Source organism: Schistocerca cancellata, chromosome 3, assembly GCF_023864275.1.
Source record: "Schistocerca cancellata isolate TAMUIC-IGC-003103 chromosome 3, iqSchCanc2.1, whole genome shotgun sequence".
Taxonomy (NCBI): domain Eukaryota; kingdom Metazoa; phylum Arthropoda; class Insecta; order Orthoptera; family Acrididae; genus Schistocerca; species Schistocerca cancellata.
The window spans coordinates 64,851,621-64,877,243 of NC_064628.1; the positions used below are offsets into that span (position 1 = coordinate 64,851,621).

The window sequence follows — 25,623 nt, forward strand, 5'->3', positions numbered from 1 at the left end:
AAAATGGAGAAAAGCGAGTTTCATGCTGCAACTAAACATTATCATTTGAAAAGTTGGACTGTTGTACAAACAAAAACAGAATTGAATAACCTTCATAGAGACCCTGAATCATCATTGAAGAACATTTACTTTTAGATTAATGAATCTAAACATGGTTTGACGAGCACCAAAGACAAATTGTGTTCCAGCTGTTCAATTGAGGTCACACAACGGAAACTGTTGACAAAATCCATGATAAGGTAATGCAAGACTACTGAATAAAATTTTTTGAGATTGCTGAGACTGTAGGCATGTCAACTGAGTGTCTGTATAATATCCTGCACAGAGAATTGGCTATGAAGAAGTTTTGTGCAAGGTGGATGCTGCAATTGCTCACTGTCAACCAAAAGCGTATCTGGCACAAAATTTCAACAGAAGTCTGGCGATTGTTAATGGCAATATGCAAGACATTTTGCACCGATTTGTGACCTGGATCCATCATTACACAGCAGAGTCAAAACCAGCAGTCCAAACAATAGACAAAGACTGGTGAAAGTGCACCGAAGAAGGCGAAGACCATTTTGTCACCTGGTATGATGATGGCCACTGGTTTTTGGGATTCCTAAGGAATAACCATCATAGATTACTTGGAAAAAGGCAGAACCATTACTGGTGCCTATTATGCTTCATTTTTGGATCATCTGAAACTTGCATAGGCTGAAAAAAGACCGAGCTTGGCATGCAAAAAAGTGCTGTTTCACAAGAATAATGCACCATCCTGCACATCAGTGACAACAATGGCAAAAGTACATGCTTGGATTCTGACTTGGTTCCTCATCCACTCTATTTACCAGACGTAACCCCAAGTGACTTCTTCCTGTTTGCTAGCATGAAAATTTGGCTTGCTGGAACAAATTTTTATCAAATGAGGAAATGATAGTTGCAGTCAATGAGTACTTTGCAGAGTCTGACAGAATCTATTTTTCTGATCGGATAAAAAAGCTGGAGGATTGCTGGACCAACTGTATATCTCTCAAAGGAGACTGTGTTGAGAAGTAAGCCAAGTTGTTTATGAAACAAACATATTTTCTCACTTTTTTACAAGACTTATCAAACCACCATTGCATCACATACGTCCTTTAATTGGTTTTGAATATAGCACCATACAGATGGTCAACATTATGTTCTGCGCTTTCCTCCAGGTAGTGAACAAAAGCTTCAATCACTCAGTGTGTTCAATGGGATTCCCTCCACAGCTGTATGTATCCTTCCATTGAGTTCAACCACACCATGAGGATGTGTGGCATACATTTAATTCTTCAAATATCCCCACAATAAATTAGGGACAGTCACATTGGGCAACTGTGCTGGCCAATGAATGCCCCAAATCTGGAAATTAATTGACCAGGAATGTGAAACTGGAAGATGTTTGTGGGCTGGCAGGCCACATGACATGTTGCCCCATCACATTGGAACCACATGTCATTGTTAATACTGTTAGCAATAAGGCTCATCTGGCAGAAGAAAGGTGAGGATTTTGGATGAGTGCTTGACCTGCTTCCTCCACTCATTCTGCAGTCTGTTGTGTCCTTCATCTCCCTGGACTTTTCTTCTTTGCACAAGATACACCAGTCTTGACTTGCACCCACCACACAATCATGCAGTGATCTGGGACTTTATTATGTCATTTCAACTGAAAATGGTGATGAAAGAGTATCTGAACTGCGATGGGAGACACATTATTTTTGAAATATGCCTCGGCAGTAAATGGTTGATGCTGTGAACTCCACAAGGCCATAATTACAAATGGCAGTCCTTCTTTAACACAGTATGAGCATACTTATTTCCCACAGGCATAAGTGGGGTGCTGTAGTATATAAGTGAAATCCTACTATTCATTTTTCCAAACCTTGTACCATTAGAAAGTGTATGTATTTCCAACTATGTATAAGAATTCAGGTATCTCTAAAGGCTTCTGGAAGATGTTCAGTTATCAACTTTACAAAATACTCTTATTGCACACTTCTTTCTCTTCATCCAGACATTCATTCATTCATCATGGTCCACAGATATCATGAAGAAGGAGAACCTTCAAGGATGTGGAATAAGTGAAGGTACACATTAACGTAAGACAAGGCAATCATAAAAACTTAATATATATACTGTATAAAGAACAAACTATCACTGTTTTGCTTAGTTATATTCATGCTTAAGCCATCGAAATCCACCCTAATTATGTAAAGTAATAATAAATCTGATACCTAGAAAAATAAATTGCTGCCTTCTCAGTTTTGCTGTATAGCTGTTGTACATCTGCTGTTAGTAGCTCAACATTTACTTGATTACAATGGTATTTTCCAAAGAAACTATTTCACTATATGTGTAAATATTGAGTTCTATTTAAAGTACATTACTACTTGTCATACAGCTTTTAAACAAACACTGCTGCTTGCCTAGTAGACCGCAGAACATCTTAACCCCTGAATCTAGTTATGAAAATAATTTGTGAAAAGAGTGGCTCATGAGGTATGTTTTTAATTCTCTTTTGAACTGGTAGGGATTTCCAATTTCTTACTTTATGTTAGACAAGAGCATGTTGAAGATTTTACAGACAGAATACATATTCCATTTTGAACCCTGGAGAAAGCGGCCAATTATAAGGAAAATTATTTTTGTGTCTTGTATTGTGACTGTGTATATCACAATTCAATGGAAACTGACTTTTACTATCACAAACCAAAACCATTACGGTGTAAATGTACTTAGTAGTGACTTAAGAATTTCAAGATGTTTAAAAAGGCTTTTGCAAGATGTACAGTTTTCTACTTTACACAATAACCTCATTGCTCACTTCTGCCGAATAAACACTTTCTTTATTTTAGGTGCACTGCTCCAGAAGATAATTCTGTAAAACAGGGAGTGATAAATGCAAAACAAAGCCAACACTCTTGTTATTAGGTCAACACAATTACAAATGCTTCTTGGTACATAACATGCTGAAATGAGCTGCTTGATTATGTTATTTATGTGTTGACACCATTTTAACTTGTTATTCAGATGGACTCCAGGGAATTGTACACATTGCGTGTTATTCAGTGTGTGACCATTAAAGTCTACGTATGGTGCTAACAGATCATAATTTATTGTTTGATACTGTGTAATATCAGTCCTTTTGAAATTAATTCTCAAACTGTATGAAACAAATAACTTGTAGCTGTTTTTTGCTATCATCAAAGCTGTGTCTGCTGAGGTTGAGTTTGGACCCTTGATTAGTTTGCTTGTGTCATCAGGAAACATTACAGCTTTTAAACTACCCTTTAAAGTTATTGAAAGATCATTTCTGTAAGTTAGAAATGAGAGAGGACCTAAAACCAATCCTTGTGACATTCCACATTATGTTCCCCAACTATGAGGTTAGATTTATTCCTGAGACACAGCCTTTTAATCAGACGCTCTGCTTTCTTTTATGGAAGCTGGATTACACCAATGCAACAGGGGTCCATTAATGCCATAATACTTCAGTTTGCCAGCTAAAATTTTGTGATCCACACAATCAAAGGCTTTGACAAGGTCACAGACATACCATCAGAACAGTTTTTCCCATTTAGCTCCACTAACACCTCATTAACGAAGTCTTGTATCGCATTCTCTGTGGAGAATCATTTACAAAATCCAAACTGATTAGCAGTTAACTAGCTCTGCCTAGTTAAATGACTCACTTCTTGACACACTTTTAAAATTATTGGAAGGATTGATACAAGTTTGTAATTAGAAATAGTTTGCTTATCTCAAGATTTGTAGATGGGTGTTACAGCATATTTTAGTCAGCCAAGAAATATGCCCTGATTCATTGATAGATTACAAAGATAGCTTGAGGGTAATCTTGTCAGGTCTGTGCAGGATGTTAATGTTCTGTTAGTAACACCATTACAGCTGGTATAATTACTATTTTCTTAGTAACCTGATAATTTTTTAAATTTCATTACGGGTTGTAGTTTTGAAACTAATGTCTGTCAGTGGTGCATGCAGTGTCTGTACAAGTAAGTTTAATGCATGGGTATTTGGTTGTTTATAACTCCAGCTTCAAAAGCAAATTTTTCTGAAGAAAGATAAAATGCAGTCAATAAGGAGCAAAACATAAATTGCTGAAGCAGGCAGAGGACATTGCATACAAACTGCTATGATGCATTATGGTACCATTAATTTTAACAGCATATAAAAAGCTTGTATATAATGGACACATGGATAACCCATGCAAAAATTCAAAAAATTACATAACAACACTGTAAAGTTACTTAACTGTTTTCACCAGCTAACTGTAAAGATCAGGCCCCTTATACCTGTGATAAAAAGTTATATGCCTGAGCAGATGATGTCTGTGCTTGAACTTCTTAGTACATAAGGTGCAAGCAAATTGAGGAATAACATCACACTCGAATCGTTGATGTCTGGACAGGCTACATTTTGCTGAGTAGGAACGCCCGCAGGAAGAGCAAAAAAATGGATCTGAAAATTAATATTGGAATCAGAATACAAGCTTAAAAGCAGTAAAACATAATTACAGCTTAAAATATAAAAGGGTTACAGTGATATCTTTCTCATCCCTGGAAGCAGTACAGATAAAACTCCATGAATATGAGCCAAAAGTTGCACTAAATTTTGTCTGCTTGTTGAACAACAGTGACGGGTGTCTCATAATATGTTGTAAATTTCTGTCTAAGTGTAGAAACTCTCCATACTGAATAACAAAATGTTGATTGTGTTACATAAATAAGTTCAAAGTATTAAATTATGATTTGTTCTATGTTGCTCTAAGAGCAACTTTTTCAGAACAGTGGCATTTCATCTACTTATTAATAATATTAATTTTTTAAGTATAAATAAAGTATGGACAGTTAACATTAATAAACAGCACAGGTTGCCTGTCATTAATGAGATCTGATTTGATTAGATTTTTATTGATCTTAGAAATTTTGCTGTGCTATTACAGATGGATATGGACAAGTCATAGTAATAATTTGTATAAATATTTTAAGTCATAATAACAAAAACCACAGTTATATTTGTGGTATGAAATAAATCAGCTAAAAAATTACATTATTTATTAAAACATTTATTTAACTGATTCTTTGAGATTCATAATAGAAAAGTAACATCATCATCATCATTTAAGACTGATTATGCCTTTCAGCGTACAGTCTGGAGCATAGTCCCCCTTATAAAATTCCTCCATGATCCCCTATTCAGTGCTAATATTGGTGCCTCTTCTGATGTTAAGCCTATTACTTCAAAATCATTCTTAAACGAATCCAGGTACCTTCTTGGTCTACCCCGACTCCTCCTACCCTCTACTGCTGAACCCATGAGTCTCTTGGGTAACCTTGCTTCTCCCATGCGTGTAACATGATCCCACCATCTAAGCCTGTTCGCCCTGACTGCTACATCTATAGAGTTCATTCCCAGTTTTTCTTTGATTTCCTCATTGTGGACACCCTCCTGCCATTGTTCCCATCTACTAGTGCCTGCAATCATCCTAGCTACTTTCATATCCGTAACCTCAACCTTATTGATAAGGTAGCCTGAATCCACCCAGCTTTCACTCCCATACAACAAAGTTGGTTGAAAGACTGAACGGTGCACAGATAACTTAGTCTTGGTACTGACTTCCTTCTTGCAGAAGAGAGTAGATCGTAGCTGAGTGCTCACTGCATTAGCTTTGCTACACTTCACTTCCAGTTCTTTCACTATGTTGCCATCCTGTGAGAATATGCATCCTAAGTACTTGAAACCATCCACCTGTTTTAACTTTGTTCCTCCTATTTGGCACTCAATCCGTTTATATCTCATTCCCACTGACATTACTTTCGTTTTGGAGATGCTAATCTTCATGCCATAGTCCTTACATTTCTGATCTAACAACTAAGTCATATGTGAGACTGCTTATTTTGTGTTCACATAACTTAATCTCACCCAGCCAGTCTCTTGTTTTCAACATATGATCCATAAATAATATAAACAACAGTGGAGACAGGTTGCAGCCTTGTCTTACCCCTGAAACTACTCTGAACCATGAACTCAATTTACCGTCAACTCTAACTGCTGCCTGACTATCTATATAAAGACCTTTAATTGCTTGCAAAAGTTTGCCTCCTATTCCATAATCTCGTAGAACAGACAATAACTTCCTCCTAGGAACCCAATACAATTCCCTGTTCCTCTCGTAACACTTCTCCATAATTTGCCGTAAGCTAAAGATCTGGTCCTGACAACCTCTAAGAGGTCTAAACCCACACTGATTTTCATCCAATTTGTCCTCAACTAATACCTGCACTTTCCTTTTAACAATATCTGAGAAGATTTTACCCACAACGCTGATTAAAGAGATACCTCTGTAGTTGTTATAATCTTTTCTGTTTCCATTTTTAAAGATTTGTGTGATTACTGCTTTCGTCCTGTCTGATGGAACCTGTCCCAACTCCCACGCCATTTCAATTATCCTATGTAGCCATTTAAGATCTGACATTCCACTGTATTTGATGAGTCCCGACTTAATTTCATCCGCCCCAGCCGCTTTATTGCACTGCAATCTATTGACCATTTTCTCCGCTTCCTCAAATGTGATCCTATTTCCATCATCATTCCTATCCCATTGTACATCAAAATCTGAAACATTACTGATCGTATTTTCACCTACATCGAGCAACTCTTCAAAATATTCCCTCCATCTGACCAAGGCATCAACAGGATTCACCAGCAGTTTTCCTGACCTGTCCAAAATACTTGTCATTTCCTTCTTACCTCCCTTTCGAAGACTGTTAATCACACTCCAGAATGGTTTTCCAGCAGCTTGACCCAAAGTCTCCAACCTGTTTCCAAATTCTTCCCAAGATTTCTTTTTGGATGCTGCAATTATCTGTTTGGCTTTGTTTCTTTCTTCAACATAACTTTCTCTGGCTACCTGAGTTCTAGTATGTAGCCATTTTTGATATGCCTTCTTTTTCCTTTTACAGGCTTCCTTGACTGTGTCATTCCACCAAGCTGTTTGCTTCATCCTACCTTTACACACTACTGTTCCAAGACATTCTTTAGCCACTTCTGGTACTGTGTCCCTGTACCTTGTCCATCCCTTTTCAATGACTGTAATTGACTACATTCAACTAACTGCTACCTTTCTGAGATCACTGTTATGTACTTGTGCCTGATTTCCTTATCCTGAAGTTTCTCCACTCTTATCCTCTTACATATGGACCTGACCTCCTGCGCTTTCAACCTCACAATACCAATTTCACTGCAGATTAAATAGTGATCAGTGTCCTCAAAGAATCCCCTGAATACACGTGTGTCCCTCACAGCCTTCCTGAATTCCTGATCTGTTATTATATAGTCAATGACAGATCTGGTTCCCCTGCCTTCCCAAGTATACCGGTAAATGTTCTTATGTTTAAAAAAGGAGTTTGTGATTACTAAGCCCATACTGGCACAGAAATCCAAGAGTTGTTTCCCGTTCGTGTTGGACTCCACATCCTCTCCAAATTCACCCATAACCTTTTCATACCCTTCTGTTCGATTTCCAATCCTGGCATTAAAATCACCCATGAGCAGAACACTATCCTTGTCCTTTACTCTAACAACTACATCATCCCTTCACAGGGAAACTAATACGGCGGACCAATTCCTATGGAATTAGGTCCAAAAGAACTAACAAAGCGAGGGACCGTAAATTTGCAGTAAAAATTCACATTGGTGTAAACTTTGCCGACAGTTTAATAGATACTGTAAATTCTTTAGTCAGTAAAAATAGCTTCATAATGCACTTAAACAAAGGTGGTATGTCGGGAGAAATGATGAACAAACTATATGACTTAGAAATACTCTTAGGGCAAATTAACTCTGTAAAAGTCATGTTGGAATGAACATTGGCTTAAATGGGACAATGTCAAGCTACTAAATTCACTCTCAGGGTACAAGTTAGCATCAAGTTTTTGCAGAAAAAGGGGATATTGGGGATCATGTATATTAGTTGAACAGACACAAAACTTCGAAGCCAAAACGACATTTGATTGTTTAAATGAGGAACAGGTATTCGAAAGCTGTTGCATTGAGCTGTCTGAATACAGTTTACTAATCATAAGCATATATCATGTCCTGGAATATTGGGCTACTAGGGCATTTCTAGATAAATTTGAAACTCTGCTAAGTAGGTTGCAGGTAGGGAAACCATATAAAAAGATTGTAATTTGTTCTGATTTTAATATAGATATAAGAGACGAAAACAGATTTGTGACCACCCTGAAGGATTTGTTGGCTACAAATGGCTTAACACTAAATTTTACTGAGTACAGCAGGGTAACAGCCACTTCTGCCACAAGCATTGATAATATAGTGAGCAGCAAAAATTATGGGAATACACAAAAACATGTATTAGACTTAGGAATATCTGATCACTCAGCACTTTTTATGTCATTGCCATACATAGACAAAACATATAGGCCCACGTTCACAAAGAATCCTATGCCGATTCCATGGTAAGGGATGCTATTATCCGGTCGGCGCCCGACAAAGAAGTTCGGCAACGTGCCCTTCAGTTGGCGAATCCGACTCTCGATGAAGTTCTCTCCATTGCGCAGTCTTTTGAAATTTCTCGCGCCGCTGGGGCGCAAATAGAGGCGTGGGGTGACGTCGGGGAAATACAACCTCTGTGCACTGTTGACGACGCGTGCGGTGCGTCCCCGCCGGCCGACGTGGCCGCAGTACGCTCCCACGCGCAGCCGCAGCCTAGCCGTAAACAACCCACTAAGAAACTGCAGCAAAATCCCAGGCAACTTCCTTCATGTCCGCAGTGTTTTATGAAACATTCACGCGAGGATTGTCCCCAACGTTGGGCTGTGTGTCACAATTGCAAAAAGAAAGGTCATGTGTCTTCCGTTTGTAAATCCAACCGCATACATGATGTTCATGAACATGATGCTGATTCTGATTCTGTGTTGTCTGTCAATTGCACTTCTTCCCTTTCAGGGAAGTTATTCCTCACTGTCCAAATCCTTGGTCGAGATGTTCGCATGCAAGTGGATACCGGTTCTGCTGCCACTATAATTAATTCTCAGACGTATCTTCAGCTGGGCTCTCCACTCCTGTCCCCTGTCGCTCGGCAATTACGGACGCACAATAAACAGAAGATTTCTCTCTTGGGACAGTTTAATGCTGAGGTATCTTACAAATCCATTGTTCGCCATATTCCCATATTTGTGGTCGACCAGAGCAACGCAGAAAATCTTTTTGGTTTCGATGCCTTTCGCGTTTTTGGGTTCTCCATAGATGACTCTGTCAATATTGTCTCTGATGCTATTCTTTATGCTCAACTGGATTCCTTGTCGACGACATTTTCGTCCCTTTTTTCTCCTGGGTTAGGCCGTGCAAACAACTTTGAAGCTCATATCATGCTCAAACCCACTGCTCAGCCTAAGTTTTTTCGGGCTCGGCCCATTCCTGTGGCCCTTCATGATCGGGTAAAATGGGAGTTGGATCGTCTCACTGCTTCAGGGGTCTTGCTTCCTGTCACTTCCAGTGAGTGGTCCTCTCCTGTCATTGTAGTTGCAAAGCCCAATGGTGATATTCGTCTCTGTGGCGATTTCAAAGCCACTGTAAATGCTCAATGCCTCATCGACACTTATCCTATGCCCTGTCCTGAAGAACTGTTCACTAAACTCGCTGGAGGACAGTATTTTCCTAAAATTGACCTGTCGGAAGCTTATCATCAACTTCCTCCCGACGCTGCTTCCCGGCAGTTTCTGGTCCTTAACACGCCTTTCGGCCTCTATCAATACCAACGCTTGCCATTCGGGGTTGCTAGCACCCCTGCTCTCTTTCAGCGATTCTTGGAACAATTATTGCTCCCTGTCCCGGGGTGTATCAATTACATGGACGACATTGTTGTCACTGGCTCCACCACTGAAGAACATCTTCAAAATCTCCACACACTTTTTAATGTCTTACAGACTACCGGTCTTAAGTGTAATCTTCAGAAATCACAATTTTTTCAGGCATCTATCACGTACTTGGGGTTTCAACTCTCTCGGGATGGTATTCGTCCGCTTCAACACACTGTTGTTGCGATCGATGGCCTTCCTCGCCCTACATCTGTTAAGGAACTGCAGGCTTTCTTGGGGAAAATAGCATACTATCACAAGTTTTTACCGTCTGCGGCGTCGGTGGCTCAGCCGTTGCATAGCCTGTTGCATAAAAACGTGCCTTTTCACTGGTCCGCGTCATGTGACGCGGCTTTCCGGAAATTAAAGACTATGCTGAAACAGGCCCCGAGCCTGGCTACTTATCGACCTGGCCAACATCTTGTTCTTGCCACAGACACCTCTCAATACGGGGTCGGTGCAGTCCTTGCGCACCGTTTTTCTGACGGTTCGGAACAACCCATCGCTTATGCCTCCAAAACGCTCACGGATGCCCAACAAAAGTATTCTCAAATTGAGAAAGAAGCTTTGGCCATCATTTATGCTCTTCATAAGTTTGGTGTTTTTCTCTATGGCTCAAAATTTCATCTTGTTACGGATCACAAACCACTTGTTTCCTTGTTTCATCCATCAACGTCACTTCCCGAAAAGGCTGCACACCGACTCCAGCGTTGGGCTCTTTACTTGTCCCGTTTCAATTATGAGATTCATTTCCGGCCAACAGCTCAACATGCGAATGCTGATGCTTTGTCTCGCCTTCCCATGGGTCCTGATCAGGCATTCGATAGGGACGAACTTCTGTGTTTCCACCTGGATGTTGCCGAGCAGCGGGTTGTGGACGGGTTCCCCATCACTGGGGACAGGCTGGCGGCTGCTACGGGTTCTGACCCTACCCTCTCCCGGGTTTTACGCTGTATTCAGAAGGGTTGGCCAGATCGCCCGTCCGCTAAGACTTCTGATCCGTTGCGGAACTACTACACTTTGCGCTACCGCCTCACGGCTAGGGATGGTGTTATCCTCCTCTCCACTGACAATGCTTCGCCGCGTGTTGTGGTACCTGCGTCTTTGAGTGCTTCGGTCTTGCGCCTCCTTCACCAGGGGCACTGGGGTGTGTCTCGCACAAAATCTCTGGCACGCCGTCATGTGTACTGGCCTGGCATCGACTCTGACATCGCACACATGGTCGCTGCCTGCGGCCCTTGTGCGTCACAGGCTGCTGCCCCGAAGTCATCTTTGTCGCCGTGGCCTTCGCCTGAGAAGCCCTGGGAGCGCATTCATGCTGACTTTGCGGGACCCTTTATAGGTACTTATTGGCTCCTCGTAATTGACGCCTATTCTAACTTTCCTTTCATTGTCCGTTGCACGTCACCTACCACCGCGGCAACCACCAGTGCTCTCGCCCGCATTTTTTCTTTGGAAGGCTTCCCCTCTACTCTTGTTACTGATAATGGTCCGCAATTTGCCTCTTCCGACTTTGCGGATTTTTGTGCTCGTCACGGCGTTACGCATGTCACGGCCCCGCCGTTCCATCCACAATCCAACGGTGAGGCTGAACGACTGGTCCGCACATTTAAGGCTCAGATGTGGAAACTTCTGACTTCTTCTGCTGCTGATGACACGCTTCTCCAGTTCTGGCGTCTTACTGTTTCACCCCCATGGGCGATCACAGCCTGGCTGAGCTCTTACATGGCCAACAGCCTTGCACACTACTTCATCTTCTGGGGCCTCCCACCTCACGGCCGCGGGTGCCTTCAATTGGCCGGTTCACCGCCGACGACCTCGTCTGGTTACGGGGATATGGCAGGCGGCCAAAATGGAGCCCAGGCCGCATCTTACGACACCGTGGCAGACGCCTGTATGAAATCCAGACGGACGCGGGTGTTGCAGTGCATCATTCGGACCAGCTTCGGCCTCGGGTGCCAGCAACGCCTGTTCCGAATGCCGCCACACCACCTTTGGCTCTACCTGATGCTCGGGATCTTGGCATCTCTCAATACTCACAACGCAGCCCTCTCACCGTCATCGCAATGCCAGCACCAGAACGGACGCCACCAGGAGACGTGCCCATGCAGGAACCGGAGGACCGTCCTCCGTCAGAGTACATCTACTCGCCTCCTCCTCCAACAGACGCCGACACATCGCCCATGTCTCCTGTCATATCAACTGGACTTGCCGCAACAGGCAGATTGGTGCAGGGGGCCCCAGCAGATTCAGCCCCTACGTCTCCTGTCATCTCGACCCGTTATCATCGGGTACATTTCCGTCCGTACGGGAAGCCTCCTCCTCGAGACTTTACGGCGAGTCAAACAACGCCTATGGACGTTAGCCATCTCCAGGACACCTCCATCAAGACCAGTGCAACAATTTCAAAGGGGGGAAAAGTGTTGTAACTCACCGATTATTCAAAGTGCCGCCGCACAATTACGCACGTCCTCTACGTGCGGCGCTGTCTGCCAGCCAGGCAGCAGCTGCGCCACCTAAGTGGCCAGCCGAGCAGCGGCCGCTAGACTGAGACTCAGTGTTTAATCGAATGCCGACTTGTACACAGGTCAACTTACTCAGTGACTTATATGTGTGTTGTGTTGTCCGAAAAATGTGTTAAATTTGAAGATATAAAACAAAGTGTATCTGGTATTTTCTGTGACCTCTCAAAGGCATTTGACACAGTAAATCATAAGCTAGTGCTCCAAAAATTGGGTACCTATGGCTTCCATGGAAAATCCATAAGATGGTTTTCATCTTATCTCAAAAACAGATACCAAAGGGTGGTGATACATCAAAAGGGAGAGAAAACTTACTCTAGCTGGAAAGAAATTCAAGCAGGCGTGCCCCAGGGTTCGATATTAGGACCATTTCAGTTCTTATATTACATAAATGACATGTCTAGCAAAGTAAATACAGATACAATACTTTACGCAGATGACTCAACTGGTGTAGTCTGCTGCAAAAACACTGACGAATTAGCAAGGACCACGAACCAAACTCTACAAGAACTTGAACAATGGATAAAAAATAATGCTATGAAATTAAATCTTGAAAAAACACAAATCATACACTTCAGGACCAAACAAACTCTTGAATGTATATCCCAAATAGAATATTCAGGTAAAGAACTGACCACAGTTGATTCTGTAAAATTTCTTGGGATAACTTTAAATAAAAACTTGCAATGGACCAACCCTGTGGACAGTTTACTGAAGAGATTAAATAGTTTAGTTTCTGCAATGAGGGTACTACACAAAGTAATGGATTTAACAGTGAAGAAAACTGTATACCACGTGTATTTTAACACTTATAAAATATGGAATAATATTTTGGGGTGCTGAAAAGACAAACCTCCTTAAAAAAAAAAAAAAAAAAAAATCAGAGCAATGACAGGAACCAATAGTAGACATTCATGCAAACCACTATTCAAAAGCCTGGACTTCATGACAATCCCTTCCATCTTCATATATGAAATACTTCTCTTTGAACAGAAAAACTCACATCTGTTTGAAGGAAATACATTCACAAATGCCTATGAAACTAGACATAAATTGAAATACATGCTACCTTGTCACCAACTCACAGTATATGAAAATACTCCATATTACATGGCTCTGAAGATCAGAAATAAGATAAGGTCAATATTTGGGGAATCCACATTGCAGACCATTGGCACATACCTAAAAAGCAAATGTTATTATAATCCAGAAGAATTTCTAAATGAATAAAAAGCAATGTTATAGTTTAGAAGAATTTATAAATAGGAATAGGGAGTAAAGATGCAAGTACAAATGGTATACTTTCGAAGCCATATAGATACAAAGTATACACGTTCACTCTATATTCACGTTTATATATAGAATTATAGGGCGGTTTGTATCCCGTTCAATTCATGCATACTTCATATAGGTGTGTGAAGGCTATAGTAATGATTCAATGAGTTACAAAAAGATTTAAAATATAATGTTGTATTTTTATTATAATAAGCAACGTATGTATGACGTATTTCCTTTAGTATATAAAATACTGTAACAACTTAGGTTAAAGACTGACGAGTCACCAATGTTCTCAATCAGATGATTGTATAAAAACATGTTATGTGACAATAAAGTATCTTATCTTATCACTGAGTACATCATAAAAACTATCCATCTTATCTTGATCTGTCCCTTCACAATGTGAATATACTGACACAATCCTAATTTTCTTGCTAGACACTGTCAAAGCTATCCACATCAGTCGTTCGTTTACATACCTTATTGCAACTGCGCTGGGTTCCATTTCTTTCCTGATGTAAAGCCCTACACCCCACTGTGCTATTTCTGCTTTGACTCCTGACAGGTAGACCTTGTATTCTCCCACATCCTCTTCTTTCTCACCCCTTACCCGAATGTCACTAACAGCTAAAACATCCAACCCCATCTTACTTGCAGCCTCTGCCAGCTCTACCCTCTTCCCAGAGTAGCCATCTCATTACCATTCGTTTGCCGAGTCGTATCTTAGGAGTCCCTGGTTTGTCAATTATAGGTGGGACTCCGTCACCTCCAAAGGTCCGAGGCATTTTGCTCTGATTGTTGCCAGCATCATATTTAAAGTACCAGGGAAGCAGGTTGCTAGCCTTACTTGCCCCGGGTCCCATTGAGTTTCCCCCCTAACGGCTGAGGGACTAACTGATGGATTTGGTAGTCTTTGCTGTCTGAGCACAAAGGTGACCATGACTCAGAATATGTCCGAGATGCCCAGCCTTATTCCAAAGTAACTGGTATCCCGACCGTCAGGACCACTTACTTGGCCACTCATATGTTGACCGTGGTTCATGAATTAGGACATGACAACAGGAACCCACACCATGAACCACAGTAGCAGCAATGAATTAATCAGCTGGAAACTTAAGGTACATTTAAAAAAATATTTAACTTCCTTATTTCACACATCATTCATAAAATTTCTATTGCATAGAAGCACTCCTTCTCAATTAACATTTTTAAGTTTGCTCTGAATACTTCTCTATTCAACTTCAAGTTTTTGGGTAGCCTCTTTTATAGAAAAACTCCCATGTGCCCTACATAATGTGTCAGAGGCATTGGCAATTATAGATAACACTGTGTAATAACAGATCTGATTATGGCGGATGTCCTTATTTTTTATAAAAATATTTTTAATGAATAAAAACACACTGTTTTATGAGTATAAATACAAGGCATTTGTAAGATACTGAGATCCAGTAATAGAAGTTTAGTAGTGGAGAAGAACCGCCTCCTTCCCCCTGTCTCTGTCCATCACCTCCTCCTCCTCCTCCTCTCTCTGTCCATCTTCTCCTCCCCGCTGTCTCTCCATCTCATCCTGACCCCTCTCTTTATCAATCACCTTATCCCTCTTCTCTCTGTCCATCTTTTCCCCCATTTCTCTCCATCTCCTCCTGCCCTACCTCTATGTATCCATCACCTCCTCCCTGTTTCTATGTCCATCTTCTCCTCTCCCTCTCTCTCTATCTCCTCCTGCCCCCTCTCTGTGTTTGTCTCCTCCTTTCCACTTTATATGTCAATTTACTCTACTCCCACTCCTCTGTCCATCTTCTCTCTCCTCCTCCCCCCCCCCCCCCCCTCCCGCCACCCTCTCTCTGAGCTTGAGTCTTATTTATTGTTACTGCAAATTTAAATTCTGTTGAAGTATTCTAATCATAATATAAGCATAAGCCATAGATATAATGTTCTTGTTTGCCAACAATGTGTCCAAATGTTTATTACAGTAACATGTCAAAATTTGGAGTAAATCAGTCAAGAACTTATTAATATTTTTGGTATCAATGTCCCCCCAGTTATATATCACATATTTTTTTATGTATTACATATATTAAAAAGAGGTATATAAAACAGGTGCAATTTGAATGAAATGTTGTGTGAAAATTTTGAAGCAGTTGGTGAAGAACTTTCAGACTTTTAAGATTTTGAACAAACAAACATTTAAGTTTTCATATAGGTTTTCCTTGTAATTACTACATATAAATTTACACAACAATTGTGTCACTGCAGAAGGTTCTTGAAATTTGATTGAACACATTACGTTTAATAGGCTTGTGTTTTTATGTATATTTTGGAATGCCATATGACACACACAAACACACACACACACACACACACACACACACACACACACTGTATGATGCAGCAGAAGATACATAAAAACATGCATGTATTCGAATGCAACTTTGTGTCAAAATTTCAAAGAAATCAATGAAAAATTTTCAAAGATATAAGATTCTGAACTAATAAACATTTACATTTTCATTTATATAGATTATTATATTTTGGTGCCAAGAATTTTAGAGTCATTTTTCTGCACTGAAGACAGATATGACATCAGTTTTTTGGCTCTAAGTTTTAACTTACTGTGTTCAACCAACCAAAAAACTTGTTAAGCAGACACAAGCAGACATGGCCTTTACAAATGTCTGCTTGTGTCTGTGTATGTGCGGATGGATATGTGTGTGTGCGAGTGTATACCTGTCCTTTTTTCCCCCTAAGGTAAGTCTTTCCACTCCTGGGATTGGAATGACTCCTTACCCTCTCCCTTAAAACCCACATCCTTTCGTCTTTGCCTCTCCTTCCCTCTTTCCTGATGAAGCAACCGTTGGTTGTGAAAGCTTGAATTTTGTGTGTATGTTTGTGTGTCTATCAACATGCCAGCTTTCGTTTGGTAAGTTACATCATCTTTGTTTTTAGATATATTAAATATTTGTAAATACATAAAATACACAGTGATACTGGAGTTAGTCCATAACAGAAAACAACACAATCTTTCTTAATTTTGCTTGAAAAAGCTCAGTTTGCATGATTGCTTCCTATGTGATTAATGAGGATGGTCATATTGGAAACTCCAGCAGTAGTCTGCCATAATGTGACTGTCCTATTTTCCTTTTGTCATTGACTTGGATGTCTTGATGGAATCTCTGCCACTGTTTCTCACTAAAACCACTAAGACTGGCAGGAAATTTATTTAAGTGGCTAGGTAGGAAGAGCATTCATGTTCAATTGAGCCTGTTGTGGACCAACTGTTTATAGTTTTTTCCTTTACGGCTGCACAAGAAGTTCCTTAGAAAAGAGACAAAACTACACCAATCAGACGCTTCAATGTTAGTCATTACCTTACCGAAATCTGAACAATTAATGAGCTCACAAGTTTGAGGACCATCAAAGATTCCATCTTTAAGTTTTTCACAAATGAGTACAGGGCAGGGTCTGCAAATGTACCTGGAGCTATTATAATTTCTGCCTAAGGCCTTAAAAAATTGTTTCATGATGCATAGCACAATATAGAGTGGTGGGAAAATGATTTTGTCCCTATCAACCAAACTTTTGTGTATGATGTTATCTGCACCAATTGCTATATGTTCTCTTGAAGGCCATGCCAATTTTTCCAAAGGTCTTGATTAGCTGTACTATCCCTCATTCAGATGAAACATGGTATTTTGTGTAGCCATGCTGCAGCCCAAGCAATATGTTGACCATCTTCAAATCAACACAAATAAGCCATCTGTGCTGAAGATAAAAAAATTCCTGAAGAACCATCTTCATATTATTATATTGTCACAAAAGAAGCTGAGTAGCACAGTCACCCTGGTGTAGAGGGTACAATACTAGACTGTTGCATGGAGGGTCATGAGTTCAAAACTCACCTTAAGTGTAAAAATTTAATTTCTACATTTGATTCAAGTACATTCTAGAAGGAGCCACAAATGTCAAGAATCATTGTACTGGAATGTTCTGTAACTGTATATACACCATATATGAAAGCTGGAGGCAGTTTGCTCTGCACTTTTTTATGTGCGAGTGCTGACTAAACCTTCATTAAGTTAGTGAAACATGCCACTGAAGAATAGTTTGGTCGTCCCTGCCCCTGTCATCTCCTTTAAGATCAGATTCAGTGAATTGTGGATAGTTAACTGTTGCCAATAACTGCAGATCCTTCCAAGATGCATGTGCATAGCAAATGCTGATCCATTAATTGCCAAACAGCTGAGCATCATAGAAACCTCCCATGCTGAGTCTGTGGGCAAAATTGGCACTACCACTATGAGACAAGCTCTTCTAGCTTGACTATCACCAGATCTCACTAAGGAACAACAGAAGAAGCTACTTGCCACTTGCCATTCTTCAAGAGTTCTCTGAATGCTTCAATCCACAGGTGAAGAGCAAATTAGACAAATCAATGGTGAAGCACCGGATTAGCACTGGAGATTGGTTGGTTTGGTGAAGGAGACCAGACAGCGTGGTCATCGGTCTCATCGGATTAGGGAAGGAAGTCAGCCGTGCCCTTTCAGAGGAACCATCCCGGCATTTGCCTGGAGTGATTTAGGGAAATCACGGAAAACCTAAATCAGGATGGCCGGACACGGGATTGAACCGTCGACCTTTCGAATGCGAGTCCAGTGTCTAACCACTGCGCCACCTTGCTCGGATTAGCACTGGAGACCATCAACCAATAAGCCAGAGAGCATATGGAATGTCGAATAATTCATGACGATGTAGAGAAAATGATGAAGAATGACATCATTCAGCCTTTGCAGAGCCCATGGCCATCACCAGTGGTTCTCATAAGGAAGAAGGATGGCAGTTGGCACTTTTGTGTTGATTACAGGAAGCTTAATAAGATAACTAAAAGGGTCATTTACCCCCTTCCACGAATTGACGATACACTAGATTGTCTGAAGGGGGCTAAGTTTTTCTCAACAATGGACATGTACTTGGGATACTGGCAAATCGAAGTAGATGAGGCTGATTGCGAGAAAACTGCATTCATCACCCCTGAGGGCCTGTATGAGTCTAAGTTAATGCCATTTGGTTTGTGTAATGCACTAGCATCTTTTGAACGGATAATGGATAATCTTCTAAGTCATCTGAAGTCGTCTTTGTTATTTAGATGACATTACAATATTCTCACAGACGTTTGATGAACATGTAAAAAGACTGTCTTAAGTGTCTCCAACAAGGTGGACTGAAACTTAATCCAAGAAAGTGTCTCTTTGGAGCAAAAGAAATCAAAATATTTGGACACCTTGTGTCAAATGAAGGTGTGTGGCCAGATCCAGAAAAGGTGAGATCTATAAAGGTATTTCCCGTTCCTAAAAGTATTGGAGAGGTGAGAAGCTTCCTTGGATTATGTTCTTATTACCATCATTTTATCAAAGACTTTTGTATCAAAACCAGGCTACTCCAAGAGTTGTTAAAAGCCAATGCTTAATTTATCTGGGGTGGTGCTCAACAAGATTATTTCAATGTGTTGTGAAAAGCTCTGACGACTGACCTTGTCCTTAGTCTGTATGATGAGAGAGCACCTACAGAACTACACACAGATGCCAGTGGGTATGGGATCAGTGCTGTTCTGGTGCAAATTTTGGATGGAAAAGAGAAGGTTATAACCTATGATTCTAGGACACTTACAAAAGCTGAGAGAAATTACTCAATTACAGAAAGAGAATGTCTTGCTGTGATCTGGGCCATGTGCAAATTTCGACATTATCTCTATGGAAGGCCATTCACAGTTGTTACAGACCATTATTCACTTTGTTGGTTGACAGTTCTTATGGATCCAACAGGACGACTCGCCAGGTGGGCACTACGTCTTCAAGATTATGACATTACCATAGTGTACAAAAGTGAAAGAAAACACCAAGATCCTGACTGTCTCTCAGGAAAACCTGTGCAAGACCATCAAGACTTTGATGAAGATAGTGACTGTCTCGCTGCACTGCAGGATCTGGCTGCTGAGCAGAAGGGTGCCAAGATATCTCAAATTTTGCTTGCCTTATATCAGTCAGAGGATGTGTAAGGACAATTTAAGATAGTTAATGGATTACTTTGCAAGAAAAACTTTGATCTGTTTGGAAAGAGGTGGCTACCAGTGATTCCTAAACACATGCGCTTAGATGCTCTACAGGAATTCCATGACACACCTGAGGCCAGACATTTAGGATTTATTAAGACATACAATAGGATCTGCAAGGGATTTTTCTGGAGAGGTTTATTTAGGAGTGTCTGTCACCATATGTCACACTGTCAAGAGTGCCAGAGGAGAAAGGCAATTCCTCATAACCCACCTGGCCAACTCATACCAATTCCACCAGCCGAAACACCTTTGCAGTGAGTTGGGATTACCCTCCTTGGATGATTTCCAATGTCTGCTAGTGGCAATAGATGGATTATTGTTTGCACTGATTATATGACATGCTGTGCCATTACATAAGCCATGAAAACAACCAAATCATTTGAGGTAGCCAAATTCATTGTGGAAGACATTGTATTAAAACATGGTGCCCCAAGGTCGTTAATTACAAATTGAGGGAAAGTTTTTAATCGAATCTTGTGACATAGATAAACCGTCGGTGCAACATTACACATCACATGGTGACTGCCTACCATCCGCAAACTTATTGGCTTACTGAATGCCTTAATAAGACCTTGGCCGACATGCTATCAATGTTCATCAATGTTGAGCAGAGCAGCTGGGATGAAGTGACGTTTGCCTACAACACCACCAAACAAGACACCACAGGATTTACGCTATTTTTCCTGGTGCATGGGTGTGAGGTAACTACGATGATGGACACTGTGTTTCCGTTACATCTTGATAATGTGGATGATGACTACATTGGCCAAGTGTTAACCAGAGCTGAGGAAGTTCAGCAGTTAGCTTGACTCCGCACACTGCAGGCTGAAGAAAACGATCACCAAAGTATGACGTGAGCCACCACCCTGTTGTCTATTAGCCTGGTGACCTCATCTGGATCTTCACTTCTGTTTGGAAAGTTGGTCTCTCTGAGAAGCTCTTCAGGCACTACTTTGGACCTACTTGTAAAACAGTTGTCTGATGTTATTTATGAAGTTGAAGATTTCAACCCTGACACAAGACAACGAAAGATCAGAGATATGGTCCACGTCCTTCGAATGAAGCCCTATGAGTATCCTGCAATTCAAAGCTCCAGTGACAGAAAACAAGCGGAAATGTGACGAAGAGCATAGTGGCAAAGGAAGTTCTGAGAAGATCACTGCCAGGGTGAACATCAGTCATCGGGAGTCAGAATATGCAAGACTGATGACTCGTTCCCGGACTAGGAGGATATGACACTGACATGCTGGTCTCTTAAGGATGGACCAATGTTTCAGAAGAAGCTCTGTAGCACAGTCACCGTAGTGTAGTGGTTATGATACTAGACTGTTGCATGGAGGGTTGTGAGTTCAAAACACACCTGCACTGTAATGTTTTAATTTCTGTATTCGGTTCGAGTACATTCTACAAGTATACACAAATGTCAAGAACCATTGTACTGGAATGTTCTATAACTGTATATATACTGTATGTGTTCTGGCCAGAGGCAGTTTTCTCTGCGCTCTTGTATGTGCGAGTACTGAATAAACCTTCGTTAAGTGAAGTTAGTGTTTGTCATTCATATAATTACACCTTCTTCTACATGAAAATATTCATCATGAAGTTTTGTGGAGTGAGCAAGTGGAATAGATGCATAGTGATAACCATTGTGTAAAAGAAGGCATTTTGAACTTTTTATAAAAAAACTCTGTCCGAACAGGCCATGAAGGCCCAACAGTACCAACAAGCTGCTGTGTCATCCTCAGTTTACAGGTGCCACCGGATGCCATTATGGAAGGGCATGTGGTCAGCACACCGCTCGCCCAGTCGTATGTCAGTTTATGAGACCATCAAGCTTTTTATGGGTTTGCCAATAAAAACACACATCTTCTGCAGCAAACACTGTCATCATCTTCCTTGAAATAAGGAAGATGCCCCTTTCTCCAGTCTGGTAAGCTGTAATGTTAGTTTCTATCTGTAGGCAGTTCATTTCTTTGGCCTGGTTGCCAAGATTTCAGAAGCTTGCTTAGACAGACTGAGGTCTCAAATAAGACCACTGGGTTGTTCCTGGGTGAATTGTTGAATTTCTAAGCACTGGCTTCATCTTCACTGATGTCAGTACTACTTTTCACAACCTGCAATTCTTCAGTATCTGACAATGGAAGGTTCAGGGCTCATGGTCGAGAATGGCACTTGAATGTCTTTGCCATGTGGCACAGGTCGCCTTCCTGATTCCAAATCAGGATACTCCCACTTCCATTTCTTGTATTTATTGAAGTCTTTTATACTCACAACACAAAAATAACAATCGTCACAATGGTTTTTCTGGCTCTCTCAATGCCACTGGCACTTCAGTTTAAATTTCTCTTTGTCCCTTTTGCACGCTTTGGAAGACCCTCTACACACAAGATTTACAAATATTATGGGGAACTGAAGGCATATCTTGGTCCCCAAGACGAATAATGAAATATGTCAAATATGTTTACTTCATAAAATTAGTCATGTTCTGTCCATTTTTCAATGAAGTGTATTCACCACACTCATTAGAGAAATCATCAGGAGGGGATGTCAGGCAGTCTCAAAAAACTTATGTTTCATGTTTCACTGCATCAAAATTTATTTACTTATTTATTTATTTAAAAGACACAATTAAACATTACATGTCAATTAACAATCAAACATAAATTTAAAATAATGAAAGACTCACCTACATAAGTAAGTGGAGACAAGTCAAGTCAGACTGCAAAGCTTATTTGATGAACACCCTATATCTTAAAAAATAGAGCCAATTTGGGAAAAAACAAAGACAGATTCAGATGCTCAGCAACACCAAAATACGCAGTATTCATAGCAACTTCTGTTGTACCTCAAAAATTTTTTGACCTGCATTATATATAAAAATAATTATTATTATTAATTGATAATCCCTAACACAGATGCTACAGTCAGGGATAGCCCACAACACAATGTCTATCATATAGCATTTTTGAGGTGATTAAAACTATCTGTCTGAGAGATATGACTAAACCAATTGTTGCATTTGCCCATAATTCCATGATGTGGAAGTTGTTTCATAATCAATTTATGGACAATGAGATCAAAGACATTTGTGAGATCAAGGATCAAGTCACTGAGTGCACTATAAGCTTCATTTAGAAATGAATATAGAGCCCTGTTTATTGATCCCCCTTTTTGAAAGCCAAACTTATGAGTAATCAATAAAAAGTTACTTTCCATTTATTGCTGTAGATGAAGTCCATTAATAACCACATATATGTGGTAACATGTATCGTCACTTGATCAGCAACACTGTGAAAATTTAGAGAGATGTTCATTTACTAACTGTATGTGATTATGTTAAATCATCTATCTTTACACGGTGTGTAGTGTTATATCTGATGTAGCAAACTATTTTCCTGTTGCTTTAGAATTTAATCCAGATTAGCTTATGCTTCTATATGAATGTCTGTTTATTGAAACTAAGCTTATAAAGGAAAATGAAATGATCATGTGGCATTATTGACCAGGAGACCCTGCATGTGGTTTTTTTGGCCACTTGGTGCAAGCCTTTCTCTTTTCCAGCTTGTGCTTTGACAAAGATGAGTTGAAAAGATGAGGACTACACAAGCCCCCAGTACTCGAGAAAAGAAAATCTCTGAATAGAACCTGTGACCCCACAATCCAGATACAGTTATACTAACTATTAGACTGTTGACCTTTTATAGATGAAAATTAGGCACCTTTCATATTGTAAATGCAATTCTCAGGCAAGGAATGAGTTAGGCCTCACTCATATACAGTTGAAAATTGTTTGACTGTTGTTAAAAACTTGCAAACAGTTCTGTGTAGACTATAATTATGCTAGTAATGTAATGACTCTTAGTCAGGAAAGCTACAATGAATCTTTAGCTGAGAAATACAAGGATGAACATTCAACATGTTACAGTACACTGATGGATGTTTAGTTGCTCTTTTGTACATTATGTCAGGTACACTAACAGGTACACATTACTCTGTAAACTGTTTCAGTAGATTTAAAAATTGTTACGATGATGCTCACTTTAAATATGCTTTGTGAGTACTGAAATATTTGGATATAACAGGAGGTTTGAAGTTGATGTATGAAATGATTGGAAATACTGATCTCTTAGATTTTTTATAGATGCAAATTGGTCATATGATTGTATGGATTGTTAAGTCCATATTAAGTCATGTAATTACAGGGTGACACACAGGAGATGGAAGGTTTTGAACTGCGTAGTACTGAGGGCACGGTGGTGGGAGGTGGTCGTGGTGGGGATAGTTCTGATCCACACAAGACGCCATTTCATTTACTCAGTCACCATGGAGCAGTGGGGCTTGCAACGTTGAGTGGTGAGTCTATTATTGCTACGTTGTGATTGTTTCGTGCGCGGTTTAATGTTGGTTGACATGGAGCTGTTCCAAGCCGTAACACAATCCTCAGATGGGTGGAAAATTTCAGTCAACTGGAAACATACTGGATAAGAAGCATCCTGACCCGAGACCCAGAGTAATGACACTAGAAAATGTTGAAAGGGTAAGGCAAGTGGCAGTCAGAAGCCCAAGGTGGTCAGCTAGACGTCATGCTAGTGAGTTACTAATAAATTGTGAATTGGTTAAATGAATTTTGCATAAAGAATTAAAATTCCATCCCTACAAGACGCTCATTGTCCAACAACTTGAGGAAACTGATTTTGCTGTATGAGAAGACTTCGCTTACAGAATGCAAGTGATTTTGGGATCGAATGAAAATGAAATTTTATTGATGAGCAATGAAGCTCATTTTCATTTAAACAGGACCACGAATAAGCAAAACCTACACTACTGGGCTCCAGAGCATCCACACCTTATCCACCAGCGTCCTCTACACTCAGAAAAAGTAACAGTCTAGTGTGCTCTTGGCTCTGTTGGCATTATTGGACCTTATTTTTTTGAAGAGAACAGGGCCACAGTTACTGTTAATTCGGTTCATTACATTCGTATGCTTGAAAAACTCTTGAAACCAGAACTAAGAAGATGACCAATCCCTTTAAAACGCATTTGGCTCCAGCAGGATGGGGCAACACCGGACACCGCAAACACTTCAATGACAGATCTTAGATGCATGTTTCCTGGCCGGATTATCTAACACTTTTGCAATGTTCCTTGGCCTCCCAGGTCTCCCGACTTGTCAGTATGTGACTTTTTTCTGCGGGGGTACCTTAAGAACTGTGTCTATAATCACAAATCACAAAATTTGGATGAGTTGAAGAATGCAATCATTCAAGAAATTGCTGCCATCCCTGCAGAGATTTTAGTCTTTGCGATGGAGGATTTTGAGAGGAGACTTGAGTCCTGCATTCGAAACGATGGACATTACCTTGACAACATTATTTTTCACAAATAACTTTGTTAATTAAAATGGCAAATAATGAGCTTTGATTTTGTGTAAATAAACATGCATTAATTTTAAAGTTGACTGAGTATTATTTCATTAAAAACCTTCCGTCTCCCATGTGTCACCCTGTATAATGTAAATGGATAGATACATTCACCCAGAACCCCAGGTCAGGGGGGTCTTACCAGATGGTACAAGAAGGGAAGATAGATTGTTGGGGACTGTGATTATGAGTTATTATTGCTCTGGGAGGCAGTGGTGAAGGCTGGGGGATGTTAAGAAGCTTGGCCAAGCTCAGTTTGTAGGAGAGGAGAGGTGGTTGATGCTGTGACTGTTTAGGGAGCTGGAAATGTCAGGAAAGGAAACGCCACTGTTGAGGTAGTTTAAGAGAAGGTGGGATAGCTTTTTGAAGTTTAGTCTGGCAGGTTGTTG

At 40.4% G+C, this 25,623-nt stretch overlaps 1 long non-coding RNA gene across 1 annotated transcript in view; it reads right to left on the bottom strand.

The window, feature by feature from the left end:
- The window catches only part of LOC126176983 (uncharacterized), a 95,681-nt gene that overhangs the window by 5,828 nt on the left and 64,230 nt on the right, over nt 1–25,623 (bottom strand). The window contains exon 2 of the long non-coding RNA XR_007535732.1: nt 4,280–4,485. This is a non-coding gene — a long non-coding RNA (uncharacterized LOC126176983). The remainder of the gene's footprint in view (nt 1–4,279; nt 4,486–25,623) is intronic.